This window comes from Pleurodeles waltl, chromosome 12, assembly GCF_031143425.1.
Source record: "Pleurodeles waltl isolate 20211129_DDA chromosome 12, aPleWal1.hap1.20221129, whole genome shotgun sequence".
NCBI classification, from domain to species: Eukaryota; Metazoa; Chordata; class Amphibia; order Caudata; family Salamandridae; genus Pleurodeles; species Pleurodeles waltl.
In genome coordinates this window covers 182,256,586-182,272,855 of record NC_090451.1, presented here as the reverse complement: position 1 = coordinate 182,272,855, position 16,270 = coordinate 182,256,586, and positions in this window count along the sequence as shown.

Below are 16,270 nucleotides of genomic sequence, written 5' to 3'. Positions count from 1 at the left end.
TGTCCTCATCATCTGGCTCGTCAAGTCACAATATTGTTGCATCTTCAGCTCCAGTCAGTGTCTTCATGGTTCTCATCCTGGGAAAGTACATCTCACACACATTACACACAAATTGTTACTCTAGCGGGAATTTCATCTCCTGTTTGTCGGTTCTCACAAAAAGCTTCTATTAAGCACTTTTAACAAGACAATGGACATTTCACAGTCTAGTTCACTCAGTCAGCATTTGTATTAACCACTAAGAAATACAGCTTCTGCGTGGGGCCTGGCAAAACTAGGCCAAGACATTCGCTAAGTTAAGCCTACAGTTAATAAAACTAGAGCATACTTCATAACCCTTAATATGACATGCTACTACATTAATCTAGTAAATTTTCAATATTTCTTAAGCATTAATCATCAATTAGTACATTTTGTGAACACTGGTGGCCATTCTTCGAGGTCACATTTTCAAGTGTGTGCATTATTTTTCTCTACGTTATTCATTTTCTACAAAATTCATTATTCAAATTACATAAACACTCATTAATAATTTCTAGTTAAAACACCTGCTCTAGCAGTAGCAAGAGAAAAATACCAACCAAAGGAAGCTTCATGGAATCTCCGGGCAAGCATAAACCATTGTTATGATTTAGGGCCTGATTTAGAACTTGGCGGATGGGTTACTCCGTCACAGAGGTGATGGATTTCCCTTCGACCTAAATCTAAACTCAGTAGGATAGAATGGGATTTAGATTTTGGTGGAGGGGATATGCGTCACCATTGTGACGGTGTAACCCACCTTTCGAGTTCTAAATCAGGCTCCAACTCAGATATACGTACAGGTGCAGGTGACCCATTTAGTTGGGGAGCTATACTCGTAATAGTTAACAAACCTTAAAAATTCTTATTTTAAAGCCTTTATGTGAGGAGTTTTTGGAAAACGTATTAAATGCTAATTCATATTAACTGGCTCTGGTTGGTCCAGATGGACATTAGAGTGGTGTTAGTGTACTGAGGGATGAACGAGGCTTCTGGGGCAGCAGTGTACTTGCCTGGGGACTGAAGATGTTGCATCCGTGCGTACAACTCTTTAAAGCTGAAGTCTTTAATAAATGGTAAGCAAGAAAGTAGAAACAAAAAGCACATGAAAACGTAGACTACACTTTTCAATTCAACGTGACATACAGATGCTGTCCTGCACGAATATGGAATGTAGGAAAGAGCAGCAGATGTCCGGTGAGGATTGAGGGGAACGGGTATATAGAGCGAGTGGCCATACCAATTGGCTCTGATTGCCAATGAGGAGCGTTGGATAAACAAAAGGTAGAATAAATAGATCAATGATTAATTACTGCTTGGGAGATGCAGTGCTTGTGTGCAATATGAATTCAATAAGCTTCTTTACTGTTATGACAAAACTTGTTTTAAAGCAATACAAATACATTGTTGGTCACTCAAAGATTTTGGAGGATAAGGCCCTGTCCCCATCTCGGAGGACCCATCACCTCTCCTCACAGAAATAAATCAGTGAAAACATGTGATCCTGCGCTGCTAAATATGCTCAGAATCATGGCCACTGCATATTAAACAAACGCGGCTGCTCATCTACCAAAGGAGCAAGGCACTAGGTTGCTTATCTTCCTGCAGGCCAGAGTGCGAAGTACAGTCCACTCTTGTCCAGCTGTTCGTGGCTGTCCTCTGCTCTCTTGTGCAAACAATGTGCAGCACACATACGGGGGAGAGACAGGCTGACTTAGCAGCCCAGCAATGGCAGAAACGCCCAGACCCCCCGCGCAGATTAATTTGCACACACTGCGCCAGAGGTCTAGCAGCATCTCTCAGCCAGTCCAGATGCTGCTCCCTTTCTTTTACACAGCATGGGAGCAGCGGCAGCATTGGCTTAAGCAGGCAAATTCACTGCTCATTAGGAGACCGGGAGTTGCAGCTTTGATCAACCCTCTCTCTTTAATGTGCAGGTGGAGAGAGGCTTCTAGTGCGTATGTAGGTCTGGCTGGAGAAAGGCAGCTGTCCAACCCAATATGCGCACTATGTGGGCCTGGGTGCTGTACATCACCAGCATGTGTTGTCTATCAAATTGTTTAAGCCCCACCACCTTTTGGAGCTGCCGACAGAAACCAGGCTGTGGTTGAAGGCCGAGTGTCGAGGGTGCGATATGAACTTTGAAAGTTGCATTTGATTTATATATTTCACATCTTCACATGTAATAGGGGCGAGGGGACCAAGTACATAAGTGGGACAACACCCCAATGCCCTAAGGCAGGAACCACCCCTGGAAAAAACGTCATTACACTAGACTGCAAGAGTAAATTGACAATAGTACGTTTGTGCCTTTTTGTAAATCATGTACATTGTCATTTGTGTCAGGATTGTGTCAACACTTCTTCCACACAAAGCATTCTTCAGGCATTTCAAAGGTATTAATACAACCCAATTTGAGGGATAGCTAGAAGGCTCCCTTTGATGACCTCCTGCTGCAGAATGTGTGCGTGCAGATCATAGGTTTAAACTCTGGCAATGTCCACTCAGCCATTCATCCTTCCAAGATTGAGGAAGCACAAAAGAGTTGACTCAACTTTTTGGAATTTTCGGGAAGAATATCATGGATAGTTGTGTTAAACTACCCCTCTTTTTGTTACCAGAACAAAGCGTCACAAGCCCAAAAAGTAATCTCTCCTAGTACCACATTGCTGTATTTTGCAAACATCAGTTGCCCTTTATCATCATCTTCTCTAGCACTGAAGGCTGGCTTTGTAGATTCAAAGCACTAAGCAAGCAAATGATGGGGCTTGCTAATGACACCACCAAAAAAGTTAATTTTCTCAGTGAAAAAGTACACATATAGAACTCTACCACAAATGTGCCTCAGCCTTCGTTTTTCCTAGAATTAATATTCTGGATTGGTAGACGTTTTATTGAAAATGCTTACTTTTTAAGCACGCTCTTGTTTCCCACTGATTGCAGTTTTTCCCATATATCCGGAATTTGACAATGTGTACCCTTCTGGGAGCAGCATTAGAAAATTCTGCTTCTAAACAGTTCTAGTTTTCAGCCGCCAGCCCGCCCTTGTGCAGACGGCGAGGATGCTCACGCAGGACGTGTGTTGAAATGCCTGTCATTAATGGCAGGCGGAAAAATAAACACTTGCCGGCGGAGTAGTGACTTGTACAGTCGGTGAGAAGGTATGTGCAGTCTACAGCCATCTGCCTTCCACATTTCTAATTCTGCGCATTTCCAGTTCATGTACATGTCTGAGAATGCAGGCTCGGATCAAAGCCTTCGGCCCCAGAGGTCTGGCTCCCTGAATATTTCCCAGCATGCAACATTAGCTCTAATATTTGGACTAACTCGTCACCGGACCAGGACAACAATCCTAACCCTTTAATAGGTGCAACAATTTATGTTTGATTTCTCCATTTGGTTTTGTATAAACAATAGGTAATTCCATTCCAAGATTTGATAACATACAGTTGACACTTAAGTGGCTGCACTACTAAAATAGAAGAAAGACTCTATTGTTCATCTACAATAATACGGATTAAGAAATACATTGTCACATCAAAAACTTTAGATGATTTCACCAGTGAAGTGTAAACAAAGGCAATTGTTGAGTTAACACATTCGTTCGTTTGGCCATTTAATATATTTTGTAAATATTAACATATTTTCTTTAGCTAACAAATGCTTTATTATGTGTCTAAATGTTCAAATAGCAAATAAGATCAAGGTTTTCTTGATGAAACTCATGGATACAGAGAAAGATCTTCTGCTATTATGATATATACCTTTGGCCTCCAGCAACAGCGCTGGAGGTTTACAGGAAAACAAAAATACAGCTTGTTTGTTTGATAATTTGCACTATACCATAGAAATTAACGCTTGAACCCTGGTTGAGTTGAACCCAGTGGTGGTGTCAGGTTTACTGCATCCCTTTGAACTGCTAAGGACCTAGCTCCTAGGAGGGTCGAGGTGGGGGAGACCTCCTCCCTTGATCGAAAAAGCTTTATGTCTGCAGCTTCAGCTAAAGGCAGGTTGGGGGTGCTCTTATTATGCTTTGTTCCTCACTACAGTTGCTCACGTTGTGCTAGTAATTAACCGTTTATTTGTAAGTATACATTTTGTTAACATAATGTTATGTTATTGTATTAGTGTTTAAGTGGCAAGCTGCTGCCATTGAAAAGTGGCTGAGACATATTCAGGGGGCCCATGCATTGATAGATATGGGGTGTTTTTTGTCTTCATCCAATGCAAGGAGTTTATCATGGAAGTATCTTAAACACTCGCCTCTGTCCCCTTCCAGTGGAGAGTCAAAAAGAAGCAGAAATCATGCTCCCCACCTCTTAAGGCATGCCAGATAGACTCCAGGTTTTAACACTATCTCAAATAGGCCTGCTAAAGTTTAGAAATAAGCTCCCCTGCTCATTGTCTTGGCTAGATGGGATATTCAGTGCTGTACAAAACATGATGCTGTAGAACATTTCTCATGGTGGGACACTATAGAAGGCTGAAGCTGCAGGATTTCAAAAACTTGCACAAAGTGCTAGGTATTTATCACAAACGTATCACAGATTAATATCACCGATCTAGACGTGTATGAAATTAAAAAGGATAATGCACTCATTTCTGATAGATTTTTGGATTTCTCAATTTCTATTTCTTTTAAGCAACATGAATGCTGGAAGCCAAATAAGACGGAGTCACCTCCGGATCACCTACACTGACAATGAGAGCAGTGAGGACAATAGAAGAATTTGTAGGAAACAGAACAATTGCTGGGGGAGGGTGAAGAAGACCCTGATAAACAGGAAGCACATTTTCCCATAGGGGTGCTAGACCTGGCGGACAATTCAGTGGGATCCTGTGGGCAAACTGCAAAACATAGTTGTACTGGAACAATGCTGTAACTCATTATGACTATGCAGGCTGGCAAGAAGAGGACTCATGATCAGCACAATGGCGCTGAACTCAGCGCCGGCGTGGCTGACCACGAGTCCGACAGTCTGTCGGGAACCATGTTCCTCGTGGGGATGGTGGTCCGCTGGCGCTCCGGCCACCAGGGTCGTAATGTGGTAATCGGACCATCTAGAGTGCGGCGGTTTGACCGTCACACCGAGGCTTGTGGTCTCAAGACCACCAGCCTCGTAATGAGGCCCTTAATTATAATGTAACTCAATGATTCATATATTACGTATTTTCCAAGAACATAAAAGCATTAGTTTGCATTTCCGGAAAGCTCACATATTTATGTGCTGTCAAAATCATTGCTTTTCGTGGATAAATCAATTTTCATAAATTGCTAAACATTGGGCTCTGAACTGCATTTCATTTTCTAAATACATTAAAAGTCACCAAATAGTTTTTATGTCATATAAAGTACTAAGCTACAGCCCCAGTGCTGTATACAGACAAACAACTCAGAGTAGCATTGAATTATCCTTAAGATGTACATGATGAATAAATATGCATTGTTCTATATACTACTATTAATACTAGAGCTCCTAATTCTAATTCCTGGTGGGCAGTGGGCTTCAGTTGTAAGTGACAGGCTAGTGGCTGCTGAAATATAGGATCTGTTTAATGCTGGTAAAAGCCAGCTTGTGAGTTTTGAAGATATACGAATTTTTGCATGAAATATAGAGGTGTTGTGACTCTATATATGTGAGAAGTACATTAGGGGGTTATAACTTTCACTTTAGACAATGGGAAGAGGATAAGGATCAAAAACACAACTCTTGTAAGAGAAAAACCTTAGGCCTAATTAAGAGTACGGTGGTCCATAGGACTGTCGTACCTGCTGTGGAAGTCTGACCACCGCTTCTGTGGTGGTCCAACCACCAAATCGGTGGTCGGACTGCCAGGAAATCACCTGCCACCTCCAGGAACAGAGACCCTGATGGATTGGCGGGCATAAAAGTCATGGTCAGCCATTGTGGTGCTGAGTTCAGCACCGCCATGCTGATCACGACTTTCCTTTCTGACAGCCTTTTCATGGAGGGGTCCCTCCCATGAAAAGGCTGGCAGAAAGGGAGAGTTGGGGCCCAGGCCAGCACCCTCGGAATGCGCACTGGCAGATAATGCCCATTCCGAGGGTGCTGTGCAGCAGCATTGGCCTCGGGCTCTCTCTGAGAGCCAAGGCCAATGCCGTCACACTGATTCTACTGGTCAGTCCAGCGGAAACATCGTAAAATGATGGTGGTGAGACCACCGGCTTGATGGCCACCTCCCCAATGCCATATTGGAGTTCGGGCGGTCAGACTGCCAAACTCATAATCAAGCCCTTTGTGTCTTGAAAGTGATCATGTAGGAAATTACAATATTACATGCAATGTTTTGCATAGTTTCCAGATTTTTGTCTGTTGGACAGTTGAGAAAATGTGTAAACTTCTCAAAAATTCACTTTCAGGCAAATCTTCATGTAAAAGAAGTAATAGAATTCTCTCACTAAAACTAGTTCATATTGGAGTTTATTTCGGCCAAACCTATATCGTCATTTTCCAATTTTAATCTTTTAATCCTTGGCAAAAGGTTGAAAAATTGCAGACAAGTCAAGAACACTTCACAAAGCTTTCCAACTGTTGTTTGAACATCAGGATAATCTAAAAAAAAACAATAAACAGTTGTTTGAGGAGAATGGGGTTGGTATACAATTGTCAAGTCAACGTTCAGGTCCGTCATGTTGGTGGGGTTTCTAAGCCATGCAGATAGGATGAGTGCTTTCCCAGGAGGCGAGCATGAAATAAAATGCCAGAACTAATAGTAAAATCACATTAGGGCTTGGTCAATCTGCACATATACGTACACCATGAGTTATGTTTGCAACAGGAGGAGAACCTGGGTGAAGTATGGTTCTGGTGAGAGCAAGTTCCAGGTACTGGGGATATGACCCTCGAAGGGTTACTGTTATATATGGTGCTTCATTAAGCATATGAGATGCAGAAAAACCTATTCCTTGCAGTATAGGTTATGCACACTGAGAGGAAATGAACATGCATTTTTGGCGTGTTGAGGTAGATGGCTTTGTTTGTAAGATCAGGACACAATGGACTTTTATGGGGAGACGGGCCAAAGATATCACGACAGAGCTTGTAGCCATGATTCGACGGTCATGTTGCACTGCCTCTCTATTGGGAGTCTGCTCTTGGGAGACCAATTAGAAGGGGCCTACCATGACCTTGATGGATATTATGAGAACGTCCAAATTTGTTCAAAGCTTTAACTCTAGAGTGCAACTCTTTTGTTAACGCTTGAACTTGAAAGGAAAGATTCACAAATGTTTTGTTATGGCTGGGTGTGACATACTCTTGTAGTACTCCTGACTTACTACTGATTTCCTGAGTGAACCAGTAGTACTACAGTAGTTAATAACAGCAAAATCTTTGTGACTCGAGACCATGGTACTCTGAGTTCTTATTATAGTAGTATTTTTTCATTCTTCCTTAATTTTACATTCTTAGCCTACACTGTGGATTTTTCTGATGCCACCTGTTGTTGATGGATGTTCTTCTCTAGCACCTTGTGGCTTTGACAACTTTGTGTGTTATATAAATACATCTGAAATCAACTCATTGGTCTGTAAGGGCTGGTTGTACATTCGTCTGCCCGGACCTTTTGGTACAAAACTACTTAAAATGAAGTCAAGGTTTAAGTGTGTAAATACAAGGCTTCTCAATGTCTTATAAACATTCAAGTTCAAGTTATTTTACCACATTTTATAGCGCTGTATTGCAATTAGCACAGCCTCTTAGCGTTGAGATCTGAACCCTTTTTGTATATTGTGTTGTCACCTATATTGCAAATAGTTTTTGATAGACCTTTTTATGTCACCTGGACAAAAAGAAATATGAGGTGGTTCTGATAGGATTCGAAGGTTCTCAAATATTTACTTTAAATAAGACTACTTAACATGTGCTTTTACTGCGTATTACTTTGAGCATGGATATTACAACAGTCTCTATTTTGCTCTGATGCCCAGATTTCAGGGACTGAAGGTATAGATCTCATCTGTCCCCACAATAATAAGTCAAGGTAATGGCCGTTGTCGAAGTAATGATATAAACCCTTTGGAACGTGCCCTCTATATCTTTTCATACATTTCACATGGAATTCTGTGCACAGTTACGCCTTGGTGTGATCTTGGGGAGGATGTCGTACTTAAAATGCAATTGTCTTCTCATTATTGCATTTAAGAGGTGCCGAACAAACCATTGAAACTAAAGTAAACTAAACTTAAGGTAAAAAAAAGAAAGAAAGAAAATACGAAATAGAAAAATAAACAAGCGAACAGTCAAAGAAACAAAGTTAATACTGATATGAAGCTGTAAAAGGACCGATTACTGCTTTAGCTATTGAAAACAACCATGCGTAGAAGATTTTACGTCATTATGTTTTTTTCTTGAACATTCGGAAGCAAAATACTGTGACTTCCACAGTGATCATTTCCGTAAGTAGTTATTTGTTTAGTTTCTTGAATACCAGCCATGATAGGTATTATGTTGCCATGGTTGCTAGCTGGCCCCATGTCACTGGTCTGAGTCCTATGTGTCTGTTCAGCCATCGGTCGGTACTAACCCTGCTGGGACTTGTAGGCCCATACTTAAAATCGGATCAGTGAAATAAGAAATCCCAGCATGCTTAGTCCCGTTGGCTGACAAGCTACGTGGTGGCAGTAGGTGTGAAATAGTTCTATGTAAATGTATGCTTTCAGAACTGACCTGGGTGAGAAGTGTGTACAGTACCAATAGGTGGCGCTGTTACATTGCACATTTAACCAAGCCGTGCATTAGTTACCTCAGTTAGAGGGTGTAAAACCCTGGCATACACTTCGGATTGTCTTTTGCATCATAAAGAAGATAACTTGTCTGATAAAAAAATGTGCTGCAAAACATTAATTTGTTGTCATCGGCGGATGTTCAGAGGAGCAGGACTGTGCTATCCAGTTTCTTCATTGCTGAAGTGTGGTGCTCCTTTGGTTGTATTTCACGCAGCACTGGTCCAGGTAACAACGCACAATTCTTCCAGCTGTGATATCCCTGCACGATGACGCACTCAACAAGCACTGGCAAAGCCAATAGGTCTCGCCTTTTTAACCTATTGGTTTGCCAGACCTCGCCTTTGCTTAGAAGGCGCCCTGGGCAAACAAATATGTCTCCCCTCCTTTTCGTCCTCCATAACTGTCTGTGAGTTGAAAAAATGGAATGGCAAAGAAGAGAGGAGGAGGCAAGAAAAAGGAAAGCCATGAGAAGAAATGCAGTCAAACTGCAGACACAGCCTCCAGCATTCTCCAGACACAGAGTTTAAACACACTTTTCTGTGGCGCTAGGTCAGATGAAGAATGCTTTAGGCAGCTCCTCCAACCCTTTAAAGGTTTCGCTCTGGGCATTGGCCCAACTCGCACATTCTAAAGGTCGTCCCTGATGACAGCTTCTGTGCAGGATGACTATATTTCATTTCTTGTTCTTTCTTTCATTCATTATTTTTTTATTTAGTTTAGTTTACTTTAGTTTCAATGATTTGTCACTCAAATACAATGATGAGAAGACATTTGCATTTTGAGTACAACATCTTCCCAAGATCACACAAAGGCATAAGTGCGCACATAATACTTCAGACTGTTCTGCTTCTTTTGCTTGGAGCTCTTTGTATGATGGGATTTTGAACAAATACATACCATGTAAAAAGGTGAACTAACAAAGCCTAGATTGCACCCGCTGTTGGCCTAAATGCAAGGACTGACAGAAGGTGCAATGTTAGAAATGTCTGGCAAAAGTTACCCTTACAAAACCTCAAAAAGGGTCAGTCAGCGTAAGGATAAGAATGTGCGTGATAAATGTGCCTAAAAGGAAAGTTGAATGTTTAGACTCCAAACCCTTATATAGGACTGAGTGGGTGGGTGTGTGTTGACGGAGAAAATGTAGACGTATGCTGTTTTTAATTTCATTTATGTAAAAAATGTGTTGTAGATGACACTTCATACTTTTTTGGAACATTTTAATTGAAAAGTACATTTTACAAACACAGAGAATATTGTATACCTTTTCCAGGTATTGTTGTTTATATTTATTTATTTGTAAATTGTGCACTGCCGAAAGTGGTTCTTGACATGGCAAATAGATTGATCTTAGCCGCAGTAATGAATTGGGACTCTACATGGTTACACTGCATGATTTTAATGAATGTAATAAGTATGTGAAGCATAAATGTGGAGCTGAAGATGCACTGTAGTGTATAAAGTAATATTAGATGTAGTGACGTAAGATCAGACAGCCCTCAACAGCTGCACATATAGTAGTGTCTTGGCCAGCATCAGTTTCCACACCCGAGTCAGAAGGGATTAGTATTAGAGTTAATTAGTGACACATTTCATATACTCTATCTCCAGAGAAGAGAGCTGTCACTCAAGTTACAGAAATCACATAGGTGTATGCTTTAGAAAACAGAAACTTTGGCTTAGGATATAAAGATCATAGGGGCCGAACCACAAAACTTTATGGCACATGAAGCAGTACTACATAGTACTACCCAGGTACTATAAAATGCAATTCACAAACCTAGTGGCAAACCTTTGCACCTCTGCAAAAACATCCAAAACAAATGATTCAAAAGATTGATGCTTATGGAAGAAGTAGCAAAACATTTATGAGACATCAATTAAGCTCTTACAAATTGAAAATTTGGATGTCACCCGTATTTGGGGCATTTGCAGTGGCAATATATTTTTTTAAATGCTCCTCAAGGACCTTATCAATGAAAGCCTTAAAAATAAAAGCATTAGAAATGTATTGAGATATATTTTCAGAGTAGTGATAACAGATGAAGTGTCTGACATGTATTTCTAGGTGCTTTTTGCCTCTGGCTCTTTACATCTTCAAGCAACACAAAAATATATGCATGAAGTAAAAGCAATAAAACAGGTAACACATTTTGGACAGATGTGCTTGTTGTGGTCACAAAATAGTTCCATACTCCTCAGCGAAGTGAATAATGTCAATGTCTACCCTCTTCATGGATCGCGTAAAACATGTCTGATTTGTTTCTTTGCTGATGCCCTTCACTTCTGTGTTCCTCACTATGTTCCACTTCTCCAGCAATAAGTGTGTCCCTTGTTTGCCAGTTCCTTGCTTCGTAGCGAGTCATCTATCTAGTTGTAGCATTGAAATAATCACATGGTAAGTAGGACAGAGTTTCTTGTCTCTGTCTTGAGCTCCTCTTTCTCAAGAGGTGGTCTGGTCTTTTTCTTTTTTTGTGTGGTGTCCTGGATGCAGATTGAACAGAATCAGTCCTCTTTCTGCCCACAGGTACAGATTTCACATCCTGATAGTTTTCTCTGTTTAAACCGCACTCCAATTCACGGGTAATTGTTTCTGTCCAGGGCAAAAAAATCATGACGTCAGGGCTTACTATGGGCGCACTAGTTGGGTCATGAAACCAGTATTTAACATGACAGTGTGTTCTTATGACCTGCTGCTGTGAAGCCTGGGTATGGTATTATATTAAAACAAAATAGTGGAGAAGGAATAGAGTTTAAGAAATTCACATGGACAATGTTGTCCGAAGATAAATATGAGAGGATACATTTCAAAGCCAGAACTCATTCTAGGATCACATTTTTCACTTGCACAAAGGTTTGTGACTTTCATGAGTGTATGATGCTGAACCTGGGTCGTTGTGTGCACCACAAAAGACTCTCGTATACTACACAGCACATTGGAAGACATATTACTGTTCAGTGTGATCTGTTAAATGCATAGGCTTTTAAATCTTCCCAGGAGTGAATTAGACTGAGTATGAATGACTTAGTACCTCCTTGCTGCACTCAGAAAACACATGAAGGGAAAGGCATTGGTCTGGGATTCGTCATGCTGCGAGAGACTGTATATTATAGTAGCGTCCATGGATGTATACAATGCATATATTTTTTTTAAATTGGCTATTAAAACTTCACTGGATGTTTCCTCTCTGCTACGGTAGAGTTCTTCCAAGTCTTGCAAGAATGCTTGACCCATACAATCCATTCCTTTGTAAAGACTCTGACCACTTCTTATTATACAACAAACACTGCACAATAGTGCTTTATTTTCAGAAAACAAGTTAGGAAAAAACGAGTACTTCGTTTTAAATACCTTGTCTCTCTGCATCAGACTATTTCAGTTTAAATAAACCTCAAAAAGGTTTATCTAAACTAAGATTATGCCACCTCAAGCAGGATGTGTTACTATTTTTCTCTGCAACCATTGTGAAAACCTCGTAACTATATATACTATGCGATTCTTAGGGTCGAGCCTGCGTCGCATGCGCTTGCGCATGCGTATCGCTAGCGAGACACTTTAGGAATTAAAAAAGGGCTCGGAGCCCCGTCCACGTCATGTCAGTGTCTTTCATTGGTTCGTGGGCTTGCCGGTTAGAATCTGCTTGCTTTGATTAGTGGAAGGCACGCATACGCATTGCCTTTTCTGGTGGTTAGCCCTCCTCGAGCGCAGCAACCAAGTAAAGAAAACATGCAAGGCTTCTTGTTTCCCGTCAGGTTTGTGGACTACTTTTTCTCTATTTTTGCAGGGCGATCTCGCTTGGCAGAAGATGAGCACTTTGCATAGTATCGACCCTGTTACACAGTTAATTGCACTTTTGCCGGTTACGTACATAATTACACATTTGCCAATAGGTTTCATTACGAGTGAACTGTTGCAGCGCGATCGCGTTGCTTTTTTATTTTAACTTGGCAAGAAAATTCCAGTTGGGAGTTTACAACTGGTAATAGCTGTAACTCGGACAAATGTGAGACCCTAGTGCATTGCAAATGCTTGATTTATTTGTTGGACCTCCACAAGAGTTGTGACTTTTGCGCCAATTTACATGCTGCATATATCCCTCTTTAATGCTAAAAATGGTTCTAAATAAGATATACTTTTCCGAAAACAGAAGGGACCATCAGAAATCTATTTTCAAAAATTTGTGAAATTTGTTTTTGCAAACCTTCAACGATTTGCTCAGTGCTTAATTTGCAAAAGAAAATAAGTGCCAGGGCCCTCAACAGGAGGGCCCTGCAGCTTTCACCACCCATTGCTCCTGCCAGCGATAACAATAGCCGTAGCAACACAACTACTAACCATCACACTCCTACAAGTGTGACAATTCTGACTCTTCCATGCCCACAAAGCTATAATATTGGCTTGGGCGACACATTTTGGTCAATGTTATGGAAACTGATTCAATGAACAGATATTGTTGTGCTCATCTATAAATTAGACAAACAGAGCCAGCATGTGGCAGCCTGTCTTGAGTGTCAATGTTGACAGTTAAGTGCCAGTGCAGAGCATATGAAAAAACTTGCTCAAATTAAGCATTGAATTTACTCACATGAACATGTTTTTGTGAGTAAATCATACAGTGCGGAAAAATTTAAAGTTTCAGTGAAAAATTCAGTATACATTTATAGAACAGAATGTAATGTGGAATCAAAACTCAAACAAGTGAGTTGTGTGAATTGCACACCACAGGATTTTTTATGGTTATTTTTGGGTGGAATTTCTCTTGATCACTGAAGAAAGCTCTTTACGAGCAAATAGGAAGGAACATGGAAATGTTGGAACCAATGCAAATGCAAAAAATGAAAACCTTGTGCAATGTTGTAGGCAAAAGAATTTTCATAATCCTTAGTTTGCCATTTGTTGTAAATATATTGAACATTATGGACCTGATTGCGAGTGTGGTGGTCTATAGACCTCCACACTCGCTGTGGCAGTCTTGATTACCACCAATGTGGTGGTCGGACCGCCACATTACAACCCTGGCACCAGCTCTGCCAGGATCTTGGATCCCGGTGGTCTGGAGGATGGTGGCAGTCCTAATCCTCTAGGGCAGCGCTGCAAGCTGCGCTGCCCTGGAGATTACGACCCCTTCTCTGCCATCGGTTTCATGGCAGTAGCAATGCCATAAAAAGTCTGGTGGAGAATGGGTGCAGGGGGCCCCAAGGAGACCCCTGCACTGCCCATGCACTTAGCATGTCTGCAGGGCATGGCTCAGCCCAGAGAAGGACAGGGAGGTCGATGGCAGGGATCTGGCAAGGGTAGCAGGGTGTTTGTGGTAACAGGGACTGGACCAAGGGACAGGAAGAGGGAAAATTCATGTAGGAATCTTTTTTTAGAGGCAGCGGGCAGGTCATGGGTAAGGCATTTGGGAGTGGGGGGAGGGGGATGGTTGACAGGTGTGTGCATGGATGTGGTTTGGGTGCTGGTGCATTGGTGTAAGATATGTGTGTGGTGGGTGTATGTTGGGTGGGAGAGTGTGGGCGTATAGGTGTATTGGGAGGAGGAGTGGAGGAGACAAAGGGAGATGGTGGGGGATGTGTGAGTGAATGTTGGGGTGGTGTCTGCAGGTAGGGTGGATGTGCTGCATGTGGTTGTGTTGACTGTTGTGGTGCGTACAGATGTGGTGTATGGGGTGCTTGTATTGGGGTCTGCTGTTGTGACGGTGGCAGTGACGGCACACGTGGCTGGACCTGGGACTGATGATGTGGTGTCTGCATGTGTGAGTGGCGATGTGACTGTGAGGGGGGAGGAGGTGGGGGAGTCAGTGTAGGTAGTGGATGTTGTTGTGTGTGTGTCTGAATGGTGGGTGTGTGCATGGCGGTGGTGGCGTTTGTGGTGCATGTGATTGTCCTTCCACTCTGGGTCTATTGGAGGGGATACATGATGGAATGAAAGTGTGCTTTGGATGGGAAATGGGAGAGGGATGTGGGAGTGGGAACAGGTAGTTGGAGGGGGTACGGAAGAAGAAGGAAGAATGGCTGCGTCAATGAGGAGGCCAGAGCCAGAAATGATCTCTGAAGGGCGGACAGGGCACAGTAAATGCCTTCCAGGAACACATTTGACTGTTGCATCTGGGATGCCAGTCCCTGGACGGCATTCATGATGGTTGTCTGCCCAACAGAAATGGTCCTCATTGAGGGCAGCAAGGCTGACTGGGGCAGGGGCAGAGGTGCCCGCGGTGAAGGAGATGCCCTCCCTCCTGGGTGAGCGGGCACAGGCAACTGGATGGGGAGCTACAGGGAGGGCGGTGCTGGTAAGGGGGTGGCGGACAAGGATGGTGCAGAAATAGGACCTGAAGGTACCGCCACCACCAGGGAGTCGCCATTGGAGGAAGAATCTGATGATGGTGTAGATGTTGCTGTCTCACCCTTGATGCTCCACTTGCCCTCTGTCCCACTGGTCCCCTAGTCTCTGCTGGTATCAGCCTCCTGGGTCCCATGTGATGCAGCTTTGTCAGTGTCCCTTCTTCTTCGCCAGATGATGCTGATGTACACAAAGACAGAGGTGGACAGGGAGGGAGGGGGGTGCAGTGAGAGACAGGGTGGGAGAAAGAGAGACAGGGAGCAATTGGTCAATGCCAGCACAACAGCCACACACAAGTCACTACAACATACTCTAATGCCATGCCTTCACTCACACATGCCAATCCAATAACAGCTCATGCGTGCCATCTCAGTCGTGCACATGGGTTTTACTCATGCTGACACACATTCAATCCTGTACAGGATGAAAGCCATACCCTCAACACATGGCTGAACCAGCCCATTGGGTCATGGCTCTTGACTATCACAAGACCCAAACTAAATACTGTCCGGGCGTTTGGAGGCATACTTGCACAGCCACATAACCCATGCACACATAGCTGTGTGATGAGAAGCCTCAGACTTCGCAGACTACACATACACCACACGCCAGCAGATAGGGATATGGCCCCAGCAACACTGTTTGGATAGTTGGGAGTACAATGTCCGTGAACTCAAGAAGCAGGAACCCTGTCCACATCAAATACCCTGCTCATGTACTACACAGTTGCTATGTCATCGATACTACTTAGCAGTTAAGTTAACCTCAACTCACATCCTGCACAGCATTTTAACAAATGGATGTAGCACAGCCGGCCTCTTTGTGTTCCAAGCCTAGTCTGACAGTAGCTACCTAGCACACATTCCACAGCCTTCATAAACAGCACAGGCTGCACCCATCACTCACCACATAACTTAAGTACGAATGTGAACTCACCCCCTTGTGGCTGCTGGGGGCTCAGGGTACGCCACCGCCAAAATCAGGACATAAGGGGGGTCAGGGTCCAATGGGCACCCCTCCCTCATTGAGAGGAAGACCCCAGCTGGGCCTCACCGGTCTTCCTTGCCCAGCGTCTCAGGTCCTCCCACCGCTTCCTGCAGTGGGTGCTCCACCGGGCATGGACCCCCAGGGTTCGCACTTGCTTGGTGATGGCATGCAAATTC